The 27732-nt window shown below is 41.1% G+C and overlaps 1 protein-coding gene across 1 annotated transcript in view; it reads left to right on the forward strand.

Moving 5' to 3' along the window:
• The window catches only part of LOC311243918 (metabotropic glutamate receptor 4-like), a gene marked incomplete at both ends in the record, with an annotated part of 366879 nt that overhangs the window by 89921 nt on the left and 249226 nt on the right, over nt 1–27732 (forward strand). The gene's annotated exons all lie outside the window — the stretch shown is intronic.

Consider the following 27732-nt stretch of genomic DNA (forward strand, 5'->3'; position numbering starts at 1 on the left):
ACACGATATGATGTAAAACATTAAGAACATCGAAGAGAGAGTGAGATGTGTGTGTGTGTGTGTGTGTTTGTGTGTGTGTGTGTGTATGTGTGTGTGTGTCTGTGTGTGTGTGCGTCTGTGTACAGACGTGTGTATTGTATGTGTGTATTGTGTGTGTGTGTCTGTGTGTGTGCGTCTGTGTACAGACGTGTGTGTATTGTATGTGTGTATTGTGACACAGGGAATGTGTGTGTGTGTCGGTGTGTATGTCTGTGCGACTGTGTGTGTCTGTGTGTGTGTGTGTGTGTGTGTCTGTGTGACTGTGTGTGTCTGTGTGTGTGTGCTGTGTCTGTGTGTGTGCTGTGTATGTGTGTAAGAGAGAAAAGACACAAGATTAGAGCACACGATATGATGTACTGAAATGTCCATCTGCTATCTTGAGGCTGTTTTAAGAACATCAGCCAGACTGTCGCCCTAGTGTCTTTGAGCCCTGCTAGTTGACCTATATTAAACTAGTCAAGACTAACCCCTTTCCTACCTCCACCCTCGTATACACATTTTCCACAACACTAGCTCCCCAGAAAAAAGACGAGGCGAAAACCGCGATAAACCTTATATTCACGGCGCTATAAAATGACAACCAACCGATGGATTTTTATTTTCTTTAAGCCATTATGAAGGCACGGTTTATGCACTCAAGTGACAATGAGAATGGACAAAGTATATATATAGCTGTTAGAAAGTACATTGGTTTGTTGACAAAGCGTTGTCCTCCAGCCATATATTACACTGCAAGCCGTGGTCGTCAATGTGTTAACCAACAGCGCTGCTCTTGCTTTTCCATGTCACCAGAAATAGTTTGTCAAAGTTTGAGATAGGGTAACAGAAGGTATTACCTCAAAACTCATCTTTTTAATAGAGTCTTTTGTTGATTTCTATTTATTTTCAGTTTTAGCCCTTCTTATTTGACGTGTTTTACTCTTTTACTAGTTTTAGTATTCTTTTGACTCCTTACTAGTTTTAGTATTGCTTATTTTATATCTTTCTTTTTTTTACTCTCTTGCTAGTTTTTATGTTCTTTTAAAATGTAGCATTTTGAGATTTGCTCCACATATTATTATTATTATTATTATTATTATTATTATTATTATTATTATTATTATTATTATTATTATTATTATTATTATTATTATTATTATTATTATTATTATTATTATTATTATTATTATTATTATTATTTATTATTATTATTATTATTATTATTATTATTATTATTATTATTATTATTATTATTATTATTACAACTTGCACACCTGAGACGGCAGAATACTGGAAACAAAGAAACACAATCGAACGCACTCGGCAGGCCGTAGTAGAGGATTACATGTATAGCCTACTGGGAGCCGGTGTGCAGAGAATCCAACTTGTTCAGCTATAGCTGGCCGCTGCTCTCTGCGGTGGTCGAGGCCGAGGCAGCGTTTGTCTTCTCTAAAAACCAATGGGTGGTTTCGTTCTTACAAACCTGCTGGAGTCTGTTTCCGCAGTGGGCATTACTGTTTTATTTCCTCCAGACTCGACGACTGCAACTCACTATTCATCTGCCTAAATAAAACATCTGTGGATCCAGTTTAGTTGGTCCAAAATACTGCTGCCGGGCTACTCACTATACTGTAGGTAAAAAAAAAGCATGCCACATCACCCCCATCCCTTTTATTTGTTTAGCGCTTTTCCAAACAAAGTTACAAAGTGCTTTACAGACATGTTAAAAACAATCAGACAAAATCACAACAAAAAGGCAATCATCATCATCAGGTGGCTTCTTCGTTCCGAAGGTTGCCTATCACTCTCCATCCCATTCTGTCCCCACTTCTTCTCTCCAACTCCATGACTCCGCCTCTCACTCCGCTCCAATCACAGACGTTGTCTACCCAGCCTCTTCTTGGTCTTCCACTTCCTCTCTTTCCATCCACCTTCCCCATCACCACCTTCTTGAACATCTCCCCGCTGGATCCTCTCAGAACGTGCCCGCACAACTCCATCTTTCTCTTTTTCAACCCCATCTAAACCCATAACCTTAACCCATAAACCCATAACCTTAGGAAAAACATTTAATATACAGATGTGTTTTAAAAAGTGACTTAAAAGAGGACACTGACTCTGCTACCAACTTCAGTCGGTCCAAAGCGCTGCTGCTGGGCTACTCACTATAGGTAAAAAAACAAGCATGCCCCATCCTAGCTTCTCTGCACTGGCTCCCGGTACATTTCAGGATCAACTTCAATGTGGGAGGCTTCACAAATCACTCTGCTTCACCTGGCTCTTGCATATCCAAACACATTAGATCATTATGTAAACACATTGTACACACCAATAGAATAGAATAGAATAGAATAGAATAGAATAGAATAGAATAGAATAGAATAGAATAGAATAGAATAGAAATACTTTAATCATCCCGAGGGAAATTTGACACTACAAATCGCTCACAGTAAACATTTAGACAGAACAAAGTCACAAATGAGAATAACAAAACAAATAGCCTAAGAATAAGAATAAAATAGGCCTAAGAATAAGATAATAACAATAGAGTACGGACCGGGATTCACATTTCGTATGTTATATGTATACATTCTAGTATAAAATATACAGAAGTCTTCATTTAGTGTAATATTGAACAGTGTTGTTTTAAAAGTAAAAGTCCAGGAAGATGGTAACTGTGTCACCCTGTGCTCAGTGATGCAGTGAGGCACATTGATTGCTGTCGGAATTAAGGACTTCCTGTGCCGTTCAGTGCTACATTTAGGGAGTGTTAGCCTAGCACTGAACATGCTCCTCCTGTCAGCCAAGTCTGTGTATAGTGGGTGGGAGAGGTTTTCCCTGATGGCCTGGAAATGACCACAACAACTTACTTTATCGAATAAAATATATTTCACAAAATGTCCCATTTTCACACATATTTCAATACTGTATGTTGAACATTTCCGTTCCAGAGGGGTTCAGATGAATTCAATTCTGCTGTGTCAGCGAATCAGCATCACGTCCTATTCATTTTCACAGTAACACAGTTCAGAAGAGAGGGGAATTCCAAGTGCTGCCTCAACTCAAACGTTGAATTATTTATTTCACAAACTGCCTCGTTGCAACAGGCTCGAAATAAAGTTGAACTGTGTTATATCACTTGCTTGTAACCAAACTGAACAGAAGCATTTTGTGTTGTTAATGTTATCCTATAGACTGTTGCCCCAAACAATAGCTTAGATCTCACACCTTGGTGAGAGCCAAGGAGCTACAGCCCCCACCCCTCTCTAATCTTAAGGTCAGTGGTCCTCATTCACGAACGGACTTACGAGAAAAGTTACAAGCAAATTTCCTCGTAACTCCACTTACGAACCTTTCGGGCCGATTTTGGCATGCACAACGGTTCCTTCTCTGGGATTCGCTCGTAGCTACTGTAAGAGCAGGATTTACGAGCACGGAAAGACAATCGTAAGTCTGACAGACTGTTGTGTGTCGTGTTCTTTATTGTGTGTCGAGGGCTTTATTTGGGAGAAATCACACGTTCAGGAATCCGGAGGAGGACTATCGTAGTTTTCCTCTTACGAACTTCTTACAAGGTTGTTTTTTTGAGGAAACTTACGAGAATGAGATCCAGTGTCCCCTTCTTCCCCTCAGTGTCTCCCAGAGGCCATGACGAGAGCACTCCTCTTAACCCAAGCTCTTTTATTAACCGTATTATTATATTATTTGATGTACCTTATAGCCTATGTGTTTTCACTATCATGCATTTATGTACTTGACTTGCTGTTGCTGCAGTCACTCCCAGTGTTACTGAATGCGACTGGTCGTGAATGTTTTGATTCATGTGCCAAAACTGGTAATAGAGAAGACACACACGCACACACACACATTTTAGATGCTTTATTTATGGCCACATAAATACAGAGTACATTAAGGACCTAAACACTAACGGGCAATTAGCTCATTGGGAGTCATTGAATTACGCTTGTGACTGTGCAGCATTCATCGTCCACATATAATGTTGACACAGATGTTGTTTAAAAAAACAGATACAATAGCATTTCCGTAAAACTATATCTACTCTATGGGTACAAAAAGCAACGTCGTCTCCAAATAGAGCGGCTACCAATAATAGCAGATATAGAGCAATACTTTGCTAACTGTTTAGCCTTTCTCTTGGAGATGAGGGCCATCTGAAGGCCCCTAACCACCAGTTTGTGAACATGACCCAGGCTGCCAAAAATGAAAACTGAGATTTGACACTTTTAGCCTAGTTGTGAGATGTTCAGCTTGAGCTGCTGATATTTCAGCAACTTGGTTAAAAAGGCTTCCTCACACACACACACACACACACACACACACACACACACACACACACACACACACACACACACACACACACTCACGCACGCACGCACGCACGCACGCACGCACGCACGCACGCACGCACGCACGCACGCACGCACGCACGCACGCACGCACGCACGCACGCACGCACACACACACACACACACACACACACACACACACACACACACACACACACACACACACACACACACACACACACACACACACACACACACACACACACACACACACACACACACACACACACACACACACACACACACACACACACACACACACACACACACACACACACACACACACACACACGCACGCACGCACGTAAGCTCCAGGCCATCAGGGAAAACCCCTCCCACCCACTATACACAGACTTGGCTGACAGGAGGAGCATGTTATAGGCTCACACTACCTAAATGCAGCACTGAACGGCACAGGAAGTCCTTCATTCCGACAGCCATCAGACTTTACAATGCATCACTGTGCCTCACTGCATCACTGAGCACAGAATGACAGTTACCATCTTCCTGGGCCCTCATTTATCAACTTGACATACGCACAGATATGTGCTTAAGCCGTGCGTACGATCATTTCTAAGCAAAGTGTGGGATTTATCTATTTGAACTTGTGCTTGATTTTGTGCGTATATTTAAGCACAGGTCGGACCATGCGTAGTGGCGCCGGTGGTAGACTATTTTCACAACGCGGAAATAAGCACTGACTGTGCTCTGCGTAACTCAACTCGTTATTATTTTGCGCATATATTGCAGAAATACGGGAACGTTTTGATTATATTTAAAAGGCTTTGCCATAGGGCTGGGCGATATGGCCTAAATATGATATCACGATATTTTCTGACCTTTCGGCGATACACGATACGCATCACAATGTTTTTCTTTTTTTCCCCAAACAATTCATTATGAGGCTTACCAAGACAGTATTTGAGTTTGCAAGCTAACATTAAAGACAAAATAAAATACCCATGCATTTAGCATTTTTATATTATATATTAGATTTAGATTATTGGATTATTAGATTATATATTGCATATATTTAGCAATGAGATATTATATGATTTAGATATGAAATATGATGAATTGAAAATGGGGGACCCTGATGTAAACAGGGCCCCGTTCCCCGTACCTGGCTAACTGAGTTAGCCGGATAATCTCCAGCATAGCCTGATTTAAACCAGACCTTTCCATTCCCCGACGCTCGATTGTCTAAATCACCATGACAACAGATCAAAAAGTTTGAGCCTGGTCGGGAGCAGGGTTAAGTTCAGTTAGCTGGATGAACCATGGCCACGCCCCCGCAAAGAAATGCCAGCTCGCTTCCTGAAATATTTCTCACAGTCTAGAACCATTATACCATTCTGAATTATGTTTTTGTGCTTCGTTTTCCCAGAGGGGGCTTTTGAAATGTATAATAATAGAACTAAATGCTGATAATAAATCATATTGAGCCTATAGATTTACTTTGTCCTAAATAAAATAATGCACGTCATATACGGCGCTCGGAGTCGCGATACACACTGCATGTGGTTATTTTAATAACGGCGCATTGCAAATGTGAATCCCGCGGGGATATTTTTAATGAATGAAACCTATCGGCCGTTTGGCTCTGATTAGTTTCATATATTCTCCGCTGTAGATTTGCTTAACGGAGCGCCCGGATTGTGTTTCATTCAAGCATAAAATTGAAGTGTCTATGCATGGATGTGGTTTTTGTGTGATATTGTAACTGGGATTAAAATGTCTGATGAGATGCGCTGTTTGACGGATTTGAGAAATTGAATGAGCCGTTGACGTCACATTAATGCATTTGAGAATAAAGAGATAAAACTTCATTCAAAAGAAAAATATTCAAAACACGGGTTTCTTGTCCATTGATGGATACACAATGAATATATCCCGTCTGGCACAGTGGTCCAACGGCTAGTGCTTAATCCTGTCAACCGGGCGACCCGAGTTCAAAACCCTGCGTTTCCAATATAATTTTTTTGGAATATAATATTAAATATTATACGCAAAAGTAGCCTAGTTTTAAATCTACATGCATTGAGGATGTCATTATTTATATAGCTCTCAACGTGCACCAAATTGATGTATTTACATTGCAAAAAGAAGAAAATGACTAGAAGAAGGGGGATTCGAACGCGGGTCGTCTGCGTGAAAGGCAAAAGGACAAACCGTCACACCACAGTGCAGATAAATAAAACATCCACCATACATCAATCAATGGATAAGAGAGCCGTATCCTTATTCTGAAACAGTTGAACTAATTATTTTCGCTAGCAAGATCTCATTTGATTATTCAATCCATAAACCTACTGCCAGCAGGAACGTTTAAAGAAATATAATCTGATTGATTGGGGTAATGAGGGATTTAAAATTAGCCTATAGATTATGCATTTAACTTGTCGGCGAGGCTATTGAGCCGCCTGCAATCTGTTAATAAAGTTTTAAAACAATCAATCAATGCCGTTAGAAGATCAGGATTTCTGCTATCGACACTGCTGTCTTTTCAACTGAAGTGGCCGCGCGCAATTATCCAGAGTCTCAAGTCTGGTTCGAGTTAACGAGACTGAATCAGCTTTCGAGGAACAGGAAAATCCCGGCTTCAAACATCGGGTTAACTGAATCTGGATAATGGGACTCTTGATCGACTTAGTTGAACCAGGTACGGGGAATAGGGCCCTGGTCTGCATCCTCCAGTCCACTGTTGACTGTTGTTGTATTGAGCTGTACTGTATTGTACCCATGCTGCAATCTGTTAATAACATTTTCATTCATTCAGACGGCAAACAGAATCATTTTGATTGACAGTCGCGTCTGCCAATTACGTCACACCGCTTGCACCCGCCCTGCTGTTCTTAGCACCAATCGGCAAGCGCGTATTCATTTTTTACTTCCACCATTGGAGAGCTCAATGACAACAACAATGGCAGCGGTAGCTCGCCGCGGCCAACGTTTAGCTTTTAGCTCCGCAGGACGACTAAACGACTGGAGGCATAATGATTTTACTGCAACGGATGTTATAATAAAAGCCTTTCCATACATCTGTCTGATTGAAAACTTTATTAACAGACCGCAGAATGGGCACAACTGAGTCAGCACGGGCTGAGATATGAACGACTAATGCTTGCTATATCTAGGTCGTACTCGGACGTTGCTATGTAAATACGCTGATGTTATTGAAAGTGTAACTATATAACGTTAATGCCACAAAACGAATGCCTTTGTTATCATAAGTAGTAACTTTTGATGCAGTAGTGTGTGTCTGGGGCGGCGCTGTTCAAAAGTGTCAACGTGTGGACCAGATTGACGCGACACAAGCCTCTTGGGCAAAACATCACGATATCCACGATACGTTTAAAAAGTGTATCGTTAATGAACTGTACCCGATATTTATATAATATCGTCATATCGCCCAGCCCTACTTTGCCATTGTTAAACGTAATAAGTGGAACCCCGAAGCTGTAAGCAGAATAAAAGTCATATGAAGAGCTCATATGACACCCACGATATAAAAACGCATTGCAATTAGGACAGACAGAGGTTATTTGTTGAGTGTATGTGTATACAAAACCCTTGCAATAAATGTGTCTTATGAATGAAAAGCATACATGCTCTGGACACAGAGCATATATCGTGTGGGTGATATTACAGAATTTCACTTATTTAGTTTTACAATGTCAAAGCCTAAATCAAAACGTTCTTGTATTTCTGCAATCTATGGGCAAAATAATAACGAGTTGAGTTCTAACAAAGAACGTATTACATGCTGGTAGGCTGATAGAGTAAACTATGATATGAATATGAATATGATATGATCATATAAATACTGGTCCGTCCGCGAGGATATCGAGGACTCGGATAGCCATTAAGCCATTTGAGAATATAGGCGGCCTAAAGCCTATACATATTATTTAATGTTTTCATAAGCGTAAAGATACAACAGCTAGATTAATGATCAAGTTAGTTTACTGTATGCAGGCTTCGCAGGGCTGTGTGTTATATATGCGCAAGTTACTGTTGCATAATGTAGGCTGGCTGCTATTATATGTAATTCATAGGCTACCTAATACCAACAACAAAATGGATTGTATCATATGCCTCTACACACATTATATTATACACATCATATTATATCTTGGTTCGGCAGCGCCTCTGTGAACAATCTCTCAGAGTTTGCTCCATCAATAAACGCGCATTTTGGCTGATAATGTGCCGGTGGCCGGAGTCTCATTCAGGCCTAATTGTATTTAATTCAATTGTAATGTTATTACTGGGGTATCTAAAACATCACAATGTAGATCAGGGTTATCCACTGAAGCCATAATGACTCTGATCAGAACCACGGGCTCATGACGAGCGCACACAATAGGCATTGTAGAGCGCAGAGTTGGCGTGCTGAAATTGATTTAATTTCAGTCATTACAGTGCTTAATGTCGGGTCATCTCTTGTCATTTATTTCTGTCAATGTGCTGGTTCTGTAGCAGGACTGGGTCAGTCAACATCCTTGGCTCCCGGTGCACCGAAGATTATACGTTCAAGTTCGGTTGGACCTCGGTGATCAATCTCGCTCTCAGTGAAGTCTCTCAGAGTTCGCTTGGGTTAGTCCACTTTTCCACATTTCATGGGGGTGTTCCATTACCGTATATGGTTAATCGGGGCGGTTCTGGTATGCAAATACGTGAAAGTGTGCACGAGCCTCGGCGTAGGACCAAGGTGATATTTATCATGACAGGTGTGCGTAGGACCTGTGTACGCACGTGTGATGAATCCCGTTTTTTTTGTGCGTGCACACATTCTAAATTCTGTGCTTAAGTATGGAAATAGAACATTTTCTACGTCACGTTGATGAATGAGGGCCCTGGACTTTTACTTTTTAAACAGCACTGTGCAATATTACACCTACTGTAGACTTCAGTATATTTTTACTGTATTTATTTACTGTATCTTTTATTCTATTTAATTTTATTCTATTCTTAGGCCATTTGTTTTGTTATTCTTATTTGTGACTTGTTCTGTCTAAATGTTTCAAATTTCCCTCAGGATAATACATTTCTATTCTATTCTATATCTTTGAAACGTCTCCTTTTATTCAACACTTCTGAATTCACTGACAAACTGAACTGAACTGACAAAAATAAGGTGGGGATCAACCAGAACGGTTTGGGCTGATTGCATATAACGCGTTTTATCTCGCGTTCTATGGAAAAAGACTGGATTATCTTGGAAATGTGCAATGTTTAGCATGTAATAAACTACAAACTACGGTGTGTAGAAACAAATAATTTTTTCCATGTTAGACTAGTATCTGTGAAATGAACCACACCATTGTCTCCACAGCTATACAACAGAACACACACACAGCTCTGCAAACATCGTGACAATTTTAAGCTGGCCTGAAGCGGCAGAGATGGGGACAGTTTATGGCGCTGAATGAGTTAATAGAAACAGAGGGGGAGAGAACAGAGTGATTTTCTGTTTATACCATGTACTGTGTACCATGACAACTGATCGGCGCTATCTGTGTGGTCATTGCTCTTTGAAACTGGATAAGAGCCGTGTGTGTGTGTGTGTGTGTGTGTGTGTGTGTGTGTGTGTGTGTGTGTGTGTGTGTGTGTGTGTGTGTGTGTGTGTGTGTGTGTGTGTGTGTGTGTGTGTGTGTGTGTGGTGTGGTGTGGTGTGGTGTGTGTGGTGTGTGTGTGTGTGTGTGTGTGTGTGTGTGTGTGTGTGTGTGTGTGTGTGTGTGTGTGTGTGTGTGTGTGTGTGTGTGTGTGTGTGTGTGTGTGTGTGTGTGTGTGTGTGTGCGTGCGTGCGTTTGACATTTTACAATGGCAGATAGTTGAATTAATGGACAGAACACCTGCTCTGCCTGATTTCTCAATGGGTAACATAGGGTGTGCGTCGCATGAACTGGTAGCGGGTACCAGAACACCTGGGAATAAAAGTGCTTCTATTACCGGTCTAATGCCGTCTAGAAAATAGAAATAGGAAACGTGTCTCGTTGCTATGGCTCATTTCTTACCTCTAGTGTGAATTATGACGGGTTCAGCAGATTTCACAATCCCCCACATCATTTGAATGTTTTGCCCACCGTTGGAATTTAATTAAGTGAGTGGGAAGGCAGAACGTACTGAAGGTGGAGGAGGTGGGGAGGAGGTGGTTAGAGTGCGCTTTGATCCTTCAAACCTCTCTTTTATCAGAGCGCAGCTCCAGGCTCTGGATCCCTTCTCCACTAAAAAGATTCCTCTGGACCAGCAGTTCTCAAACTACGCGTTGTGACCCAAAGTGGGGTCATGGGTAGGTGACAGTTGGCACATTGGCAAGTAGAAATGTTTAAAAAATAAAAATCTAAAAAATTAAAATTAAAAAAAGTTGTGTGTTCTGGCAACATATCCACTAAAAAGATTCCTCTGGACGAACAACTTGTTCTCCCACTTCCATGGGTGTTCTTTTCAGAAACACAGATCACAGAAGCACTACTTGTTGATCTGTGAAGCCCATCGGGTACCATTCATCATGATTTCGGGCTATACAAATACATTTGATTTATGATTTATGATCTTAAATTAGGGGTGGATGGTATAAACGGTATATGGTATAAACGGTATGAAATTGCGCTACGGTATGGTCGGATTTTGACTATACCTTCATACCTTGTGACCGGTAGACTAGAGCAGCTAGTCAAGTCAAGTCAAGTCAAGAGTTTTATTTGTCACGGCATACAAGTATACAATGAAATGCGGGTGGTCTTGCCCGCAACGATGTGCAATACAGTGGTACAACATATAATAGAATCCAATAAAACAACATTGTGCAATAACAGGTAACAGGTAACATGGTGTGACATCTCGGTATCTGTACATAGTTATTTACAGAGCATATAGGACATGCTAGGTAGCTTTGGTAGTGCAATACACTGTTACTGTTGCTATACTCATTTAAAGTGGCCTTTCCTTTTGGCAATAAGTGTGGGTGTGTGCGGCATGAGTGTGTGCCCGTTAAAGCTAGTCACAGCAGTAGCAATGACGTTAACGTTTTGACGATTCACTCAACGTTTGCAGTGGTCGTTGCATAGTGTTTAATTGTACTGAGTTTTTCTCTACTTGCTCACGGACCTTGTCATATAGTTTGGGCATTTCAATTTTGGCTAAGGAGTAGGGATGCCCCCCGAAACCCGGTTCTAAACGGGAACCGGTACTAGATTAGAAAAAACCGGAGTACTGATAAGCTCCGACGTTATCGGTACTGCTATCGATACTCTAGAAATTATTATTACTATGAGTTTTTTTTCGAGGAATTTAAACATTGCAAACTATCTCTCCTCTCTCTGTCTCTGCACGAGAAGCGAGCCGCAGCGAGCCATTATTACTCACACTCACACTTTTTTTGCCATTGCTATCTCTACTATACATTGCTTTCTTGTTCGAATGCATTTATTTCTATAGACCAGTGGTGCCCAACCAGTCGGCCGTGATCGACCGGTAGATCAATGACATGCAATATAATTGATGCAAGCAATGTTAGCTGCTAACTAGTAATAAATAGGCTAAGCTAACTAGCGTTAGCTAACTAGCGTTAGCTTAGCATTAGCCGCTAACCCTGGAAAACGCTCAAAGCGGACTCCACGACACCAGTTCCATTCATGAGAAAAGGGGGTGGGTTATATTGACAAGGCTTGACAACAGAGGTTCAAATATAACTTCATATTTATTGGTTATTTGTTTCTTTATATCGGGCATCCAGTTTCCATCACCGTATGTTAAAACTCTTCCCGTGTTGACGTTCGAGCGTGACATCATCGCCTACGGCAAGCTTACACGCTCAAAACGCAAACCGTAAACAGAACCCGGAGCGCACCAAGACACACTGTCATGGTTTTTGCCTTATTTCACCTTTCTGTGAGTGACAGCTGTCTATTTTTGCTTTATTTCACCTCTCTGTGAGGGATAGCTGTCAATCCCTGTTCCCTGTGGTTAATTGCCTCATGGGTCGGCAGGTGTGTGTGCTTGATTACAGCTGATGCAGTGCAGCTGTGCCTATGGCCATGTGGAGTCTATTTAAAGGCCAACTTGCATGTTGTATTTTTGTTCAATAAACAATGTGGACTAGGCCAACGGTGACTTTCATGAAGAAGGGAAAAAAAGTTTGAAATTGACCCAGTTTTAGCGTTTTTATCAAACATTTTGTCTGCCCAACACAATCACCACGCACATGGATATTTTAATCAATGGTTCATAACGTGCACGTGTAATCGAAATGATGTCGTCACAACAGGTGCAGGGCACCAGGGGGCTCTGAGCTCTGGGAGTCACAGGCAGTAGTGGCAGGAACTGGAAGCAAGGAACCTTCTTGTTACTTGTTACAGCAGGCAGAGAGCCTTGCTACTACTAGCCGAATGAAAATGTATCTGTTTCACCTAACAACACTATTGCTCCGTGATCATAGCCATCCATCTCTAAAGCTAACCACTATTTGTAAAAGCCACAACCACGTTACCATATTTGTAATAATGTAAATCATTGTGTCGTTGTACATATTGTGTATACACCGTTAGAAGCTAACATAGATTAGCTTGGTAGCTATTGTGCTAACAACATATCCCGACGTCCAGCTCGCTAGCCGGCATGAACGCCCGACCCAAAAGCATCACGATGGTTCCAACCGGAAAAAATTTGCCGAAAGGTCTGGATTATTACATATCTCGATGTGATCTATCAAGAAATATCTACAGCAAGAATTTTGGGTCTCAATGAATCCAAAATGACATTGTGGTTAGAAGTGGTGGAGAAAATAAAAGCTAGCATATAATGGTAATGTCTGGTTAGGAGCGAGGGAAAATGGATGGATTATCCAATGGGGGGTCCGGAAGGGGGGGGTACGAGCTGGAGCATATGTGTGTAGGTTTTTAGATAACAGGTATTAAGGGTATATCCTATATAAGACAATTAACTAAAATGTGATCTCATTGGATGTGCACTGACAACTAATGCTTGTATATCTTATCGTGTGTTGTCATGTTTGTTTATGTGTTTGTTTAAAAAATAATAAAAAAATAAAATACAAAAAAACAATTATGTATTTCGCCTGAAACAGTTGAGTGTTTTTATCACAGGATTGATTGATTGATTGACTGACTGATTGATTGATTGATTGATTGATTGATTGATTGATTGGTAAACTTTCCCACGAGAGGGAGATGCCACCAAGATCATGACATGAACTGACAAACAGGGTACATGCATGTCATTATAGGGTTGCTGGTTCTCCTTTCAAGGATGACCTCTACGGAATCTGGGGTGAAGCCAATTACGGAGCCTGTTTTTTTAATCAGTATATTGATCCCATTTCTGCCATCCACTGTGATGGGTCTACCCCAGCAAACCACAGCATGAAACAGGTTCTTCCTGCAGATTCTTCCTGAGCAACGGCAGAAGACTCCGCCCCTTCCTGACAAAAGAAGCCACCCACCTCGTCCTGCAATCAACAGTCATGTCTCGCCTCGACTACTGCAATGCACTGCTAGTTGGTTTCCCGGCTACCACCACCAAGTCACTTCAACTCATATAGAATGCAGCGGCTCGCCTGATCTCTAACCTACAAAAGTCAGCCCACTTCTTAGAGATCTGCACAGGCTTCCCATCGCCCCACAAATCCACTTTGAGGTCCTTGACCTGGCGGCCCTCATTCATCAACGTGACGTAGAAAATGTTCTATTTCCATACTTAAGCACAGAATTTAGAATATGTGCACGCACAAAAAAAACGGGATTTATCACACGTGCGTACACAGGTCCTACGCACACCTGTCTTGATAAATATGACTTTGATCCTACGTTTGAGCTTGTGCACTGTTTTAAGTATTTGCATACCAGAACCGCCCCGATTAACCATATACGGTAATGGAATACCCCCATGAAATGTGGAAAAATGGACTAAGCCGAGGGAAGCGTGTTATGTGACAGGCTGACAGACGTGTACACGTACGGTGATGTCGGATATGATATCTATTAACCATTGCTGCCTGGGCAGCGCAAACACTAATAAAGACCGTGCTGGAATATGACTGCCTTTTCCCGTTTTGTTTGATTAATACCCAGGGATTAAAGTTCTCCTCAATTTTATTCCAAATCGCGACGGATTTTCCGTCAATTTTCTACCTGTTGCATATGATTTCTAGAGGCATACAATCTATTTTGATGTCAGTATTGGGTAGCCTATATAAACAATAATACGAGAGCATATACAAGAACAATGAATCTCACTGCCATGTATGATGTAGCCTGCCTTTCAATAGATGAACTTGAATTCCATCATGTTTGTGTGTTGTCACAATGGGTGGTACTGGTACAGTAATAACAGTCTACACAATATCACGATGGACCATGCCATGTAGCCTATGTTCTATTATGACATGATCTGTGACGACAAATGTTCTAGAATGTTTGATTAAGATATCATACTCTGACAGCATGCCTATGATCAACAAAAACGCGAACTTGAATCCCATCATCATATTTACATAGTCTGTCCACTATCTTTATTACTTTGTTATCCCCCCCCCCCCATCTATGTAAAGCGACCTTGCATGGGTCTCTCTTGAAAGGCGCTATGTAAAATGAAGCTATTATTATTATTATTGTTGTTGTTATTATTATCATGTCTGTGTGCTGAGCTCAGTGAAGTTTCAACGGAGCGAGGTAATCTATTCGAATCAACAAATTGAAGTAGAAAGCATTCCGTTGTGGCCATTCTTATTTGGAAACATGACAAAAAATAATAGTATGTCGCTTTTTATTTGAAACAATATTTAATGGCGTTTGGAGGTGGGTGTTCTGCTTCTGCCCCCCGTGCCAAACAAGCAAGCCAACCTCTTGTTCCCGCATGAGCCCGTTATAATTACACTACTGTCGCTATTTTACAATGAACTATAATGAATTACGGGTCATACAGAAGTTGAACACGCCAGTGTTGGAAGTAATGCACGGAAGCTTATTTCCGCGTTGAAACTAATGCAGAACTGAGGAGCGCTTATGCCGTAGTAACAATGTTCTACCACTGGGCGTCAGCTACGCATGCTCCGAGCTGTGCGTAAATATAAGCACAAAGTCAAGTTCAAGTTGAAATTGATGAATCCCACACTTTGCTTAGAAATGGTCGTACGCACAGGTTAAGCACATATCTGTGCGTAAGTCACGTTGATGAATGAGGGCCCGCATATCACGCTACTAAGGGCTCCCTCCTACTTCCAGTCAATGGTCTCTAACTACCCACCCTCAAGACCAGGGGCGGACCTAGCACATTTGGCGCCCTAGGCGAGATTCACCACTGCGCCCCCCCCCCCCCCCCCCCATTCATAGTTCTCTAACGTTAGTCTTTCCTCAATGCTCAATTCTATAAACACTTGACCGATACCCATCAATGCACAGCGCTCTAGCATGTTCTGACTGTGAACACCTAAAGCTGAGGCTCAGACCGACCGACCGTTTTAGATTTTTGGCTCATTTTCCCTTATGTTAGAATTTTTTTTATGTAAAAGTAATGGTTGCAGATATAGAGGGGGGCGCCAAAACTGCACAGATTTTTTTTTTTTTTTTTAATAAAAAAATTAATTTTTTTTTTTTTTTTTTTTTTGCCGCCTATATCGCCTGTAGGAAGGTCCGCCCCTGCTCAAGACCCCTATGCTCTGCTATAAGAACAGCTAAAACTGGCTATTACTGACTCATACTCAAAGACACAAAAGTCTTTGCCTACACAGTTTGAATTATGGTGATTGTTTTCTGATCAAAATGAGAGCTGCCTTGCATTCAACACAATGTTTTCTGTTGTTGGCTATATCTTTTTTAAGCATACAGGCCCCCATTTATGTGACGACGATGAATATGTATATGACATGAACTGTGCTTCTCAGTTTGATTTCTATCCTTTCTCTCATGGTATTTGTAGTGCTCTGTACACGTATGGGGACATTAACATTAACAGGCAAAAGAAAAGGCTAAGGAACATACAACATGTAAACACGTTCTATAAAATGCCAGACAAATTATCAGAAGAAGAACCATTAGTTCAAGTTTCAAATTTCAAGTTTCTTTATTAGTTGTGATACAGAAATACAGAATACTTGTATATGAAATGCTTCTTTCTGTTATGCTCCTGAGAGTGTGCTAGATAAAAATAGATACGTATATAATAGGCCACCAGACCTCTGCTGCTGCAGCCAGCAAACCACGAAGTGCACTCCATGTATACAAGTGGAAGGTAGCTAGGGAATACAGGTATGATAGGGATGTAAGAGGGTAAGATAGGGGTGGAAGAAGTCAAGTCAAGTCAAGAGTTTTATTTGTCACGGCATACAAGTATACACTGAAATGCGGGGGGTCTTGCCCGCAACGATTGTGTATAATACAATAGTAATATATAATAAGAATCCAATAGAACGACATTGTGCAATAAAACAAGTAAACAAAGTAGGGCATATCGGTATCTGTACATGAGTTATTTACAGAGCATGGTAGGACATGCTAGGTCCTGTGGTAGTGCAATACACTGTTAGCTACGGATCGGATGAGGCACTGGGTCTTTATGTACACTGCTATACAATGCTATATTATACAATCTCAAGTTATACTACTATTCTTAAAGTGACCTTTCCTTTTGTAAAGTGACCATAAGTGTGAGCGTGTGCAGCATGAGTGTGTGTGTGTGCTCATGTTAAAGTGGCTGCTAGTGTGTGAGCGTGTACAGTGTGTGTGTGTTGTGTGTGTGCTCATGTGTGCTTGTGTGTGGAGAGTTCAGTGTTCAAGGCTCTGATGGCCTGCAGGGGAAGAAGCTGAGCCGAAGTCTCTCTGTCCTAGTTGCTGGTGTTCGCAGAAGGGTAAGATAAGGGTAAAAGAAGGGTAATATAGGGGTGGAAGAAGGGTAAGATAGGGGTAAAAGAAGGGTAATATAGGGGTGGAAGACGGGTAAGATAGGGGTAAAAGAAGGGTAATATAGGGGTGGAAGAAGGGTAAGATCAGTGGCGTCGCGTCGGTAAAATAACTGGGGATGCCAATTTTTTTTTATTTAATAAAAAAAAAAAAATATAATTATATATATATATATATAATTTAGGACCTGCTCCGAGGTCATCAATTGGCACACATGCGATGCATGCATGCAATTTGTATCTGCGATTAACCCATCCCGTCGTCCTTCCCCCCCAAGGGCAGCCGGGAGCAGACAGGCGTCAACGTGAGCCGCGCCAGGGGACCAATCCAAGTGCTCCTGTCCGTCTTCGTCAAGGACGCCACAGCGTTAGCGATCTGTTGTTGTGCATGTTTTTCCATTGGGTTTATCTTATCGGGGGGGAAACCCTTGCGAGCACGGGGAGAACATGCAAACTCCACACAGAAAGGCCTGGGAGATACCCCACCTGGGTAACTGGCATCATGGAAACCTGGTCCCCAAGCGGGAATCGAACCCTGGACCTTCTTGCTGTGAGGCGACAGTGTTAACCACTACACCACCGTGCCGCATATTTTATATATATATATATATATATATTTAAGACAAATAATATTGTGACAAAATAAAAATGCACACTAAATAAAAATACACATTTCAAGTGTAAACATACAGCTATACTATTCCATGGGCTAGATTTAATAAGATTCAAGCTGAGTAAAGCTCTTCCCACACCTCCAGGGCGGCAAATGTGGAGAGGCTAGAGTACTTCGTTTTCTGACGGACCCGTTTTAAGGTGTGGGAAGGGCTTTAGTCAGCTCTAATCTTATTGGCTAGTATTGGTTTTGGACTCCACATACATGAATCACATGGTGGAAGCTGGAGAAAGACACCTCCCCTCTGCCTCCTCTCCTCTGCTGCAATGAGCACAGTGCCTGTCTCAGTGAGAGCACTGTGTCTCAGTGTGTTAGAGAGAGTGAGAAGGAGAAGAGGGAGACATTTCAAAAAAAATTATTATAACATATAATACAACACAATAATGATTTTTTATTATTATTGTAAACCATATACTTTTTTTTATTTCATTTTTTCATATTTCATATTTCATATTAATTCATATTTTAATAATGGGGAAGCCTGGCTTCCGTTGGCTTCCAGGAGGATTCGCCACTGGGTAAGATAGGGGTAAAAGAAGGGTAATATAGGGGTGGAAGAAGGGTAAGATCCCCAGGTTCTCCACTGGAGAGGATGGGTTGGATCCTTTTTTTTCTTCTAAAATTGGCTGTGCTGTTATTGTATTTAATCTTTCTGTTTCAACAGTGGAACTCCCCTATGTTTGGAAATCTGCCCTTGTGACCCCCCTTCATAAGGGTGGTGATACGGGTCACATAAATATCCAAACTACTACTGTACGCTTGGCTGAAATCATGGAATCCTTGGTAAACAACCAACTCAAGTCTTTCCTTTCAACTCCTTAAGCCCGCACTAATCTGATTTTGGAACAAATCTCTCATCTTTAAGACCTACTAAAAGATTGCATCTTTAATCTTTTAGACCTACTAAAAGAGTGCATCTTTAATCTTTTAGACCTACTACTGTCCCATTGGCTTGTGTATTTTTACTGTTGTGTTTTTGATTATACGACAGTTCTTGTTTGACATTTAAAATGATGGAATGTTTTGTGAATCATGATGTGCCCTCAGCGTCATTGAAAATCAATTGACTCCTGAGGTCAAATAAAGTACAAATAAAAGATATATAAATAAAATGCTAGCGCTGTGTCAGCCATCTGGCAGAACCCATTATCGTTGAGCCAAAAAAAATACTTTTGGGTTGTTTGTATTTCTCAAACCAATCAAAACCGTCTAGGATGGTGCTAATTAAGCATAGCATGCAAATACCGAATGGTCAGGGGAAACATGTCTTCATGTTTTTCATCACGAGAGTGTAGCTCGCTAGCTCAAAGACTTGTTGTTGATCTTAGAGACAGGGATTTTGGAAATGGTAAAAGAACAAAACAAGGACACACAATGTCATAGATGTAAAGCATTCAAGATTCAAGATGTTTATTCATCACATACATACACAAGACATAGTGAAATGAAGATGGCCATTCCCACTTCAATTGTGCCAACATGTACAAATAATAATAGAATAAAATAGACAAAATATATAAAAGTACTAAGATAAAATACAAAAGGGTCCTATGTACACTACTATACAATATACAGTTATACTCTATGTCACTATACTATCCTAACTGTTTTTCTTTATACAATTTATTTTAAGTGACCTTTTTTCTTTCCTTTAAAGTGACCTTTTCGTATGTGTTTAAAGTTACCTGTGGTGTGTTCTCACATATATATTGAAAACTAGGGCTGTCAGTTTATCGCGTTAATTAGATTAATTAATTACACCATCATATCTCACTCTGAACTAGAATTGTCCGTGCATGCTTTTATTTCCTCTAGGCTTGACTACTGCAACTCACTTTTCACCTGTCTCACCAAATCATCCACAGACAAACTACAAATGGTCCAAAATGCTGCAGCCAGGCTACTCACAAGGTTAAAAAAATCATGTCACATCACTCCCATTCTGGTATCCCTGCACTGGCTCCCGGTACACTATAGAATTCACTTCAAAGTCCTCACTTTCACTTTCAGAGCACTCCACGGTCAGGCCCCTATCTACATCACTGAACTCATCCATCCCTACACCAACACCTGCTCACTCAGATCTGCCGATCAGCACCTCCTGGTGGTCCCCAGGTCAGGCCATGTGAGCGGATCGGAGCGTGAGCGGCGCGGGGCGCGGAGCGGGCGGTTTTGACGTGAGCGAGGAGTGGGTTTTAAAATGGGTCGGCGCGACGTCCGGAGCGAGAGTTCTCCTCCGCTCCAATCCACTCCAGGTCGCTCACAGTGGTTTAACACTGTTGATGTAATATACATGCAGTACAATGCCAAAGCAACAGATGGCGATGTACAAACATGAAGGCCATTTTCAACCAATGAGAAGGGTGAACCTGTGATATCCGGTTCAGGCTTTGTCACTGTAGAGACGCCCACACTCACTCCTGATAGAAAACGTATCGACGCCATTGTTGTTGACGTTAGCTTACATGCTAACGTTAATGGCAGCGACCATAGCATTGTGGCTCGGCTAGCCTATCATCGCTTAATAGAGCTAGTGGATGGATAAACAACGTTATTTAACATTGCAGAATGGGTACAATTACAATGCGGCTCAATACAAACAATTGTTAAGGGGCCCAGGGGGTGTAGACTGTTGTAGTTTGAGCTGATTTACACCATGCTCCAAAAAAAATTAAAAAATCTGCCGAGCGATCTGGCGCGGGGCTCGATTCAAGGTGAGCGGGGAGCGAGCGGAGAGCGACTTGGGGGCGGGGTCAACATGATCGATTAGCGGAGCGGACCAAGCTTTAAAGAGCGAAGAGCGGATTTCTCGGCCGCGCCGATCCGCTCACGTGGCCTGCCCCAGGTCCAGGCTGAAAACAAGGGGTGATCGAGCCTTCGAGGTGACAGCACCAAGGCTCTGGAACGCTCTCCCCCTGGACCTGCGAACTGCCCCCTCTGAAAACTCTTTTAAAAAACAACTAAAAACACATTTGTTCAGACAGGCCTTTGGTCATACATAGGCACCTTTTCTTTTTCTTGTCCTCACTGTTCCTATAGTTTTGTTTTAATTAGTGACTCATGATTTTATCCAAATTCTTTTATTCTACCTTTTCTATCTGGTTTCACTGTCTTTTTTTAACTACTGTCTGTTGTTGTTGTCATTTATTTCTGATTTTGTTTTATTGTGTTTTTATATTAAGCTGTAGTGTAAAGCACCCTGTGCATTCGTGCTGTGAAGGGTGCTATATAAATAAAAGTCATTCATTCATTCACACAGCAAATTATCGCGTTATGAAAATTAACTCAAAATGAATTACAAAAAAAATATATATATATTTTTTTTTTAATAATTTTTTTTTATCTCATTCATAAGAACGTAGAATACACATTTACAGACTTTTTTTTTTATGGTCCATTTGCATGTTCTTGGTATCTGATTCTAGGGACATCTATGGATCTGATTGATTGATTGATTGATTGAAAACTTTATTAACATATTGCAGAATGGGTACAGTACAGTACAGCTCAATACATACAATTGTTAAAGGATGCAGACCAGAAAAGACCTTTGTCTTGTTTACATCAGGGTCCCCCATTTTCAATTCATCATAACATATATGACATACATGACATACAGATAGACAGTACTGCTACATCTATACATTTATGACATACCAGATTTGCAAATACAGTACTGTTTGTGATACAAAAAGTGTCCAGAAAAGAGTGTATATACATTTGACGTAGAAACTGTACATTGGAGGAGGTTGGATAGGTGGGGGGGGGGGGGGGGGACGGACTGTACATTGGAGGTGGTTGGGTGGGTGGGTGGGTGGGGGGGGGTTGGGTAGGAGTGGTGGGTAGGGGACACTGTACAACTGTACAAGCAAAACTGTACATTGGAATATTGACGAAACCATACTTGGTCATTTACTGTACATTGGAGGGGGTTGGGTTAGGACATTTACAGGGGCCAGTTTAGAATTCCAGTCTCCCGTAGGTGTTTTTTGAGAGTGGTAGTGATTCACATTCCTTTACAGCTTTGGATAGGGCGTTCCACATTGATGTGGCATCTCAGGGAATGTATTCCCAGTGTCAGAAATACTGTGTCTGTTACTAGGCTTGAGTAAATTGTAATGAACCAAATGAGAATATCAATTACATATTTTTTTTTATCTTCGACTGTGAATAACACTATGCTCAAATTGACCAGACCTGAAAAATCTAAGCAAATTAATAGATGGAAGATGATTAAACAGAAGGTTTTGTAGATACAGTACTGAATTCTGCCATCCGGACACATGCAATTTGAAATATGATTATAGAATATAGAATATCAGGCATAAAATGGTTATGCGATTAAAATGTGATTAATTAGATTAATTAATTACAAATCCTGTAATTAATTAGATTAATTTTTTTAATCGCCTGACAGCACTATTGAAAACACAATGCCTGTGAGCGGACAGAGTGGCTAAGTGTGAGTGAATTACTGAATGAACTTCTGAATGAATGGACTCGGAGAGAGAGAGGCCTACACACTCCCACAGTGCAACGCAGGCCGGCTGTGATGTTGATGGGAGTGCATACAGCTCCCAGGCAGGGAGAGGATGAAGAAGGAGGGAATATGGGGAAGGAAACAGAACCTTCCAGTGCGGCGTGGTTTCTCCTCTGGAAGAGGAAAAGTGCTTCCGTCAGTAGAGCTTCCAAACCGGTGGAACTGTCTTCTCCGATCAAATAAGATCTTCCTTTATTGATCCCCTTGGGAAAATTTGCACGTCAGAGCAGCATGGGGGAAGAGGGGAGGTATAGGTATAGGTATGGGCAGGGAAATAGTAGAAAGACATGAATATAGGCAATTAAATTAGATCTGAATATGAGAAAAAATAAACAGTGTAAAAAAATATGATTAACTTTGAATATCTTTACTTTTTTCAAATCTTCCAATGGAACGACATGTTACATCTTCATCCATGCCATTTGTACAGATTATAGCATTTAAAACCAGTTTGCACATGTGGTGTATCTAAAGCAGTAGTCCTGTGACCTAGTACCATTATGCAGTGTGCGAACCATACCATGGTCTTCAGGGGAGACCTTTTCTTTGTGTGTGTGTGTGTGGGGGGGGGGGGGTCAGCGGTAGGTATGAGTAACGTTACAGACATAGTCCACGCCACGTAGGTCTGCATGCATGATGAAGATGCACATATTGAAATACACATGCTCAGAGGAACCCCTCTGATCCAACACTAAAATGCACCTATAATTTCAGCACATGAGTGATTTGATTTATGTACGTGCCTACCGTTGCGCCATTGAGTTCCTGGAGCTTCATCAAGGGTAAGAGTTTCATTTTTTTTATAAGCCAGCCTTTCCTTGGCCACCATATAGAGGCGGATCTGAATGAAGTTGCTGTTTCTTCCATTAAAACCCTTATGTGGTGTTAGGGTCTCCAGCGACCCGTTTCAAGGTTATAATATGTATCAACTACCATGTAGTTGATTTTTATTAGAACAAGGCTTTATGATATCCTCCACAACACATAAGCACAGCAAAACTATGTTTCACCATTTAGAAAATTCTGAAGTTATCTGCAGAAAAAAAAGGTATGACTGTGGTGTTAGGGTCATTCTTGACCCGGCAAGGTAAAACTATACTATAAAAATACTAAATATAAATAAATAAAATAATAAGAAAAAATCAGAAGTTATATTCTAATATTGTTCTATTATAGTCAGAAAACATTATTATCTATGGGTTTCACATTTAGTATATTATGATTGAACAACCTCATTTTCATCTTAAAAATAAGGGACATGATGTGTCTCGGGGGCCATAACATCTAATTACAATGGGATTATATGGTTATGAATGCATATAATGTTAGTTAGGATGTAGTATTAACTATATTGAGTGATACTCCTTTCTTTTTAGTGGTCAGGACTGAGTTAGACCCCAGGTCAACATTGACCCGCTAACAACGGTCAGTGGTGCCAATTCCTAACACAACATGAGGGTTAACTTGGAATTGATCTCAAGTACCTTGTTTGGCAGAATCTCATTTTGTTTAGTTGCTGCGACTTCAACTGCCCTTTTGTGTGCTATGCTATCCCGATGTTTGTAGATTTTTTTTGCGCAACTCGTTCTGTGCAGTGCTGTTTACATCCCTGTTAATCCACTCTTCCGATAAGTGCGTGCCAATTACCTTTTCAGAAAGAATAAGACTTTTTGCGTCTCTGCATATGGTGCAACCCAAGCTTCCATCCTTAGCGAACAGCCATGGGTAAAATAGAAATGCATGGCAAAAATAGCATTTATTGTCAGTATTTTAGAGACCCCCCCCCCCCCAAAATTCCACAAATCATGTTTTCAGGGGAGCTGATGTCTCATTAAGGGGAGCTATGGCGCCCCTGGCTCCCCCGTGGTTCGCACCCTGCCATCATGTGCTGTATTAGAAGCACTCAACATCAGAGATAATAGGGAGGTTTCATAAGCAGAACACTGACACCCCCGCACTGTGTTTCATTAACACAACCCTACTGGACTATATACTTTCATAAACAATCAAAACATACATGTTCATACTTTGCTTATTCATACTCTTTGCACATAACTGCAAATTGCACAACCCTGCTAATTATCCCATCCCACTGTATTGTTTTTCATTCTAATTAGTGTATATACTTTAGTCTATTTTATTTTTAATTATAATTGTACTATATTCTACTGTGCTATATTTAATTTAGTTTATATCCCATTTAATTTGATTCAACATCTTTATTTACAGTTGTACAGCCATGGCCTTTATTTTATTGCATAATTCTATTCTATTCTATTGTGCTTAACTTAGTTCATATCTAATTTTATTTTTACTCCACCTCTTTATTGTATTATCTGTCTTTTAATGTCTGTCCGCTAATGTCGCACCGAAAACTACCAAAGCAAATGCCTTGTATGTGAAAACTACTTGGCAATAATGATTCTGATTCTGATTATAGATAAATAAAATGCAATGCAAGTCCCTTCTCTTAAAGAAGGCCGCCCCACTCTCTCATATGAAACACAATGGCGAGTGAGAAATCCACTCCAGAGACTCAAACACAATGCACTTTGACACGCAGCATCGAGGGGTTTTATGATGGAGGGAGAGACATGCATAATATAGAATGCCACCATAATAAAATACAGACATAAGTGTTGATTGTATACTTGTACAATGACTCCACTCAACAGGTCCCTGGTACCAACTGTTGGATTCTCTGTTTTTCAGCCTCTAATCAACTCGTCACCTGTGGTTCCGTGAAGTCTCTGCGTTGTGTTATCTTACTGGCTGTCACACGCTGTCTCACCCCGTTAATACATCCGTAATCAGAAGAATCGACACTGGAAACATGATCTCTTTCCTTAGATCATCATGTTTATTTTCATAAACATATACTCAAGATGGAAACACTTTGAAAGTATTTGAAAGTCATGGAAATCTATCTATCTCTGCAAGTCGGGTGACCTTGGTGCTGCCTGCTGCAATCAACCACTGGCTCCCTGCCCAGACCCTGCTATCGCGTGTCTGTCTCTGGCCCTGTCTAACTTGAACACACACCTATGTCTGTCTCAGCAAGTTAAAACTAATATGGGTTATAAACCAAATGCAAATCATCGATTTCCTTCACACCCTCCCAAGGAGACAGTGGTCAACCCTCAACAGATTCAGGCCCGGTCACGCCCCCTACCTGGCCACGCCCCCTGCCTGGCCAGCCTTCACAGGTGGGGCTGCAGCCCAAGCCCAATGTGTTGCATGTGGAGAGGATCAAACAATGACATCACTGAAGCTTGTCTTCTCCACAGACTAAAGGGAGGATTAGTCACACTCCATACAGCAGATCAGGAGGCAACTGCTCGGCTCCAGGACTTTGCATTCGCTCCATAAATACATAATTATACAATGGTCTTTTGACTGGCAGCGGGGAAAGCCTGATTTGTTTCAATTGGACAAGAATAAAAATGTTCACTTTCAACCGTTTAGACAGGTGTTCCACATGGGTGTAAAAAGAGAGCATGTTAAATGGCTGCTTTTTTATATAGCGCTTTTATCCAAAGCAGTTTACAATTTGTTCCTCACATTTTACCCATTCACTCACATATTCACACACCGACGGCGGAGGCGACCATGCAAGGTGCCAACCTGCTCATTGGGAGCAATTAGGGGTTAAGTGTCTTGCTCAAGGACACATTGACACGCTGCCCGTGAGGAGCGGGAATCGAACCGGAAACCTCCGGATTGCCAGACGACTGCTCTACCTCCCGAGCCACTGTCGCACTGTTTTCTCACCGAATACCTACATATTTTACGATTCTACGATTTCAATGTGAGAACCTTGATGTGTGTATGAATACTAATATTTTTAGTATTCCTCACACACAAGACCTTGAGAATAATTTAGTTGGGAATTGAATACAAGCGTGTGGTTAATTAGAGATACGGTATCTGAAAGGCTTCAGGAATAAACATAGCTTTAGGGTTACAGTCTTGGAACTAATTATGGGATGGAAAAGGGTAAATATGTAAACCCTTGTGTGGTGTTTTGGTTACTCACCCAGTGTCCACAGGTTTGGCGGAGCCACAGCATTATTGGGATGTTAAAAACGATAAAGCCATAACAATTCATGTAAAAATACTTATCAGATGTTAACGTTATCTCAATTAGCAAGCAATCTACACAGCATACTTTGAATATGGTTAATATTTGCCATTTACCTTTACTAGATCACATTTATCAATAAAAGTGCTATATATTTTTGTAAAAGAAATAAATTATGTAAAATAAGACTTGGATGGAATAAATTATGTTCATCTTGAAACATATAAATTAAACAAGGTGGAGGCAGCAGTGAAGGTACACACAGTGAACCTTTCTGTTTAATATTGACCATGTTTACTTGTTTTCACCATGTAATACCACGTATGTAATATAAATGTGTAGTGGAGAGGGGGGGGGGGGGGGCACACTGTGCACTAAATAAAAATGTGTTCTTGTATACGTTCTTCACGAAAATGAACCAAGGCCATTCAGTCTCAGGTTGAAAATAAATAAATCATCGAATCATTTATCTTTTAGCAAACATTGAAAACGGGTCCCAGAGACGCAAACACCGTATAGCGGTTAACCCTTTCACTGCGACAATACAGAAGGTTAACCCTTTCACTGTCACACGACAAAGGGTTAACCATTTCCAAACCACACTACAATAGGTTAACCCTTTCACTACCACACTACATAAGGTTAACCTTTTCACTGCCACACGACAAATGGTTAACCATTTCACAACCACAGTACAGAAGTTCACTACCACACCGTTTGTAGTGTAGTAATGAAACGGTTAACCGTATGTAGTGTGGTAATGAAACGGTTAACTTTATGTAGTGTGGTATGTAGTGGCTCGGGAGGTAGAGCAGTCGTCTGGTAATCCGGTAGGCAAGCGCTACCGGAGTCTCATGGCCAATACAGAGAGACTCAGAAGGAGTTTCTATCCCCAGGCCATCAGGATGCTCAATGACTCTATGTATAACAACCCATCATCTACACTCATTGCACACACATCCACATGCACACACTCACTTTTAACTCAATGGACGCCAAGGGGGCACTGTTTACCTTCTGGTTAGAACGCCATCGCTGTAATGCAATGGGGAGAATGCCAAACTTGCGAGTGCTAAAACTATTTGAAATATTATAGCTATGGATCTAATAAACACGTCGATTGTCAGTGAGTTT

This window comes from Notolepis coatsorum, assembly GCF_963971535.1.
Source record: "Notolepis coatsorum genome assembly, chromosome: 17".
NCBI classification, from domain to species: Eukaryota; Metazoa; Chordata; class Actinopteri; order Aulopiformes; family Paralepididae; genus Notolepis; species Notolepis coatsorum.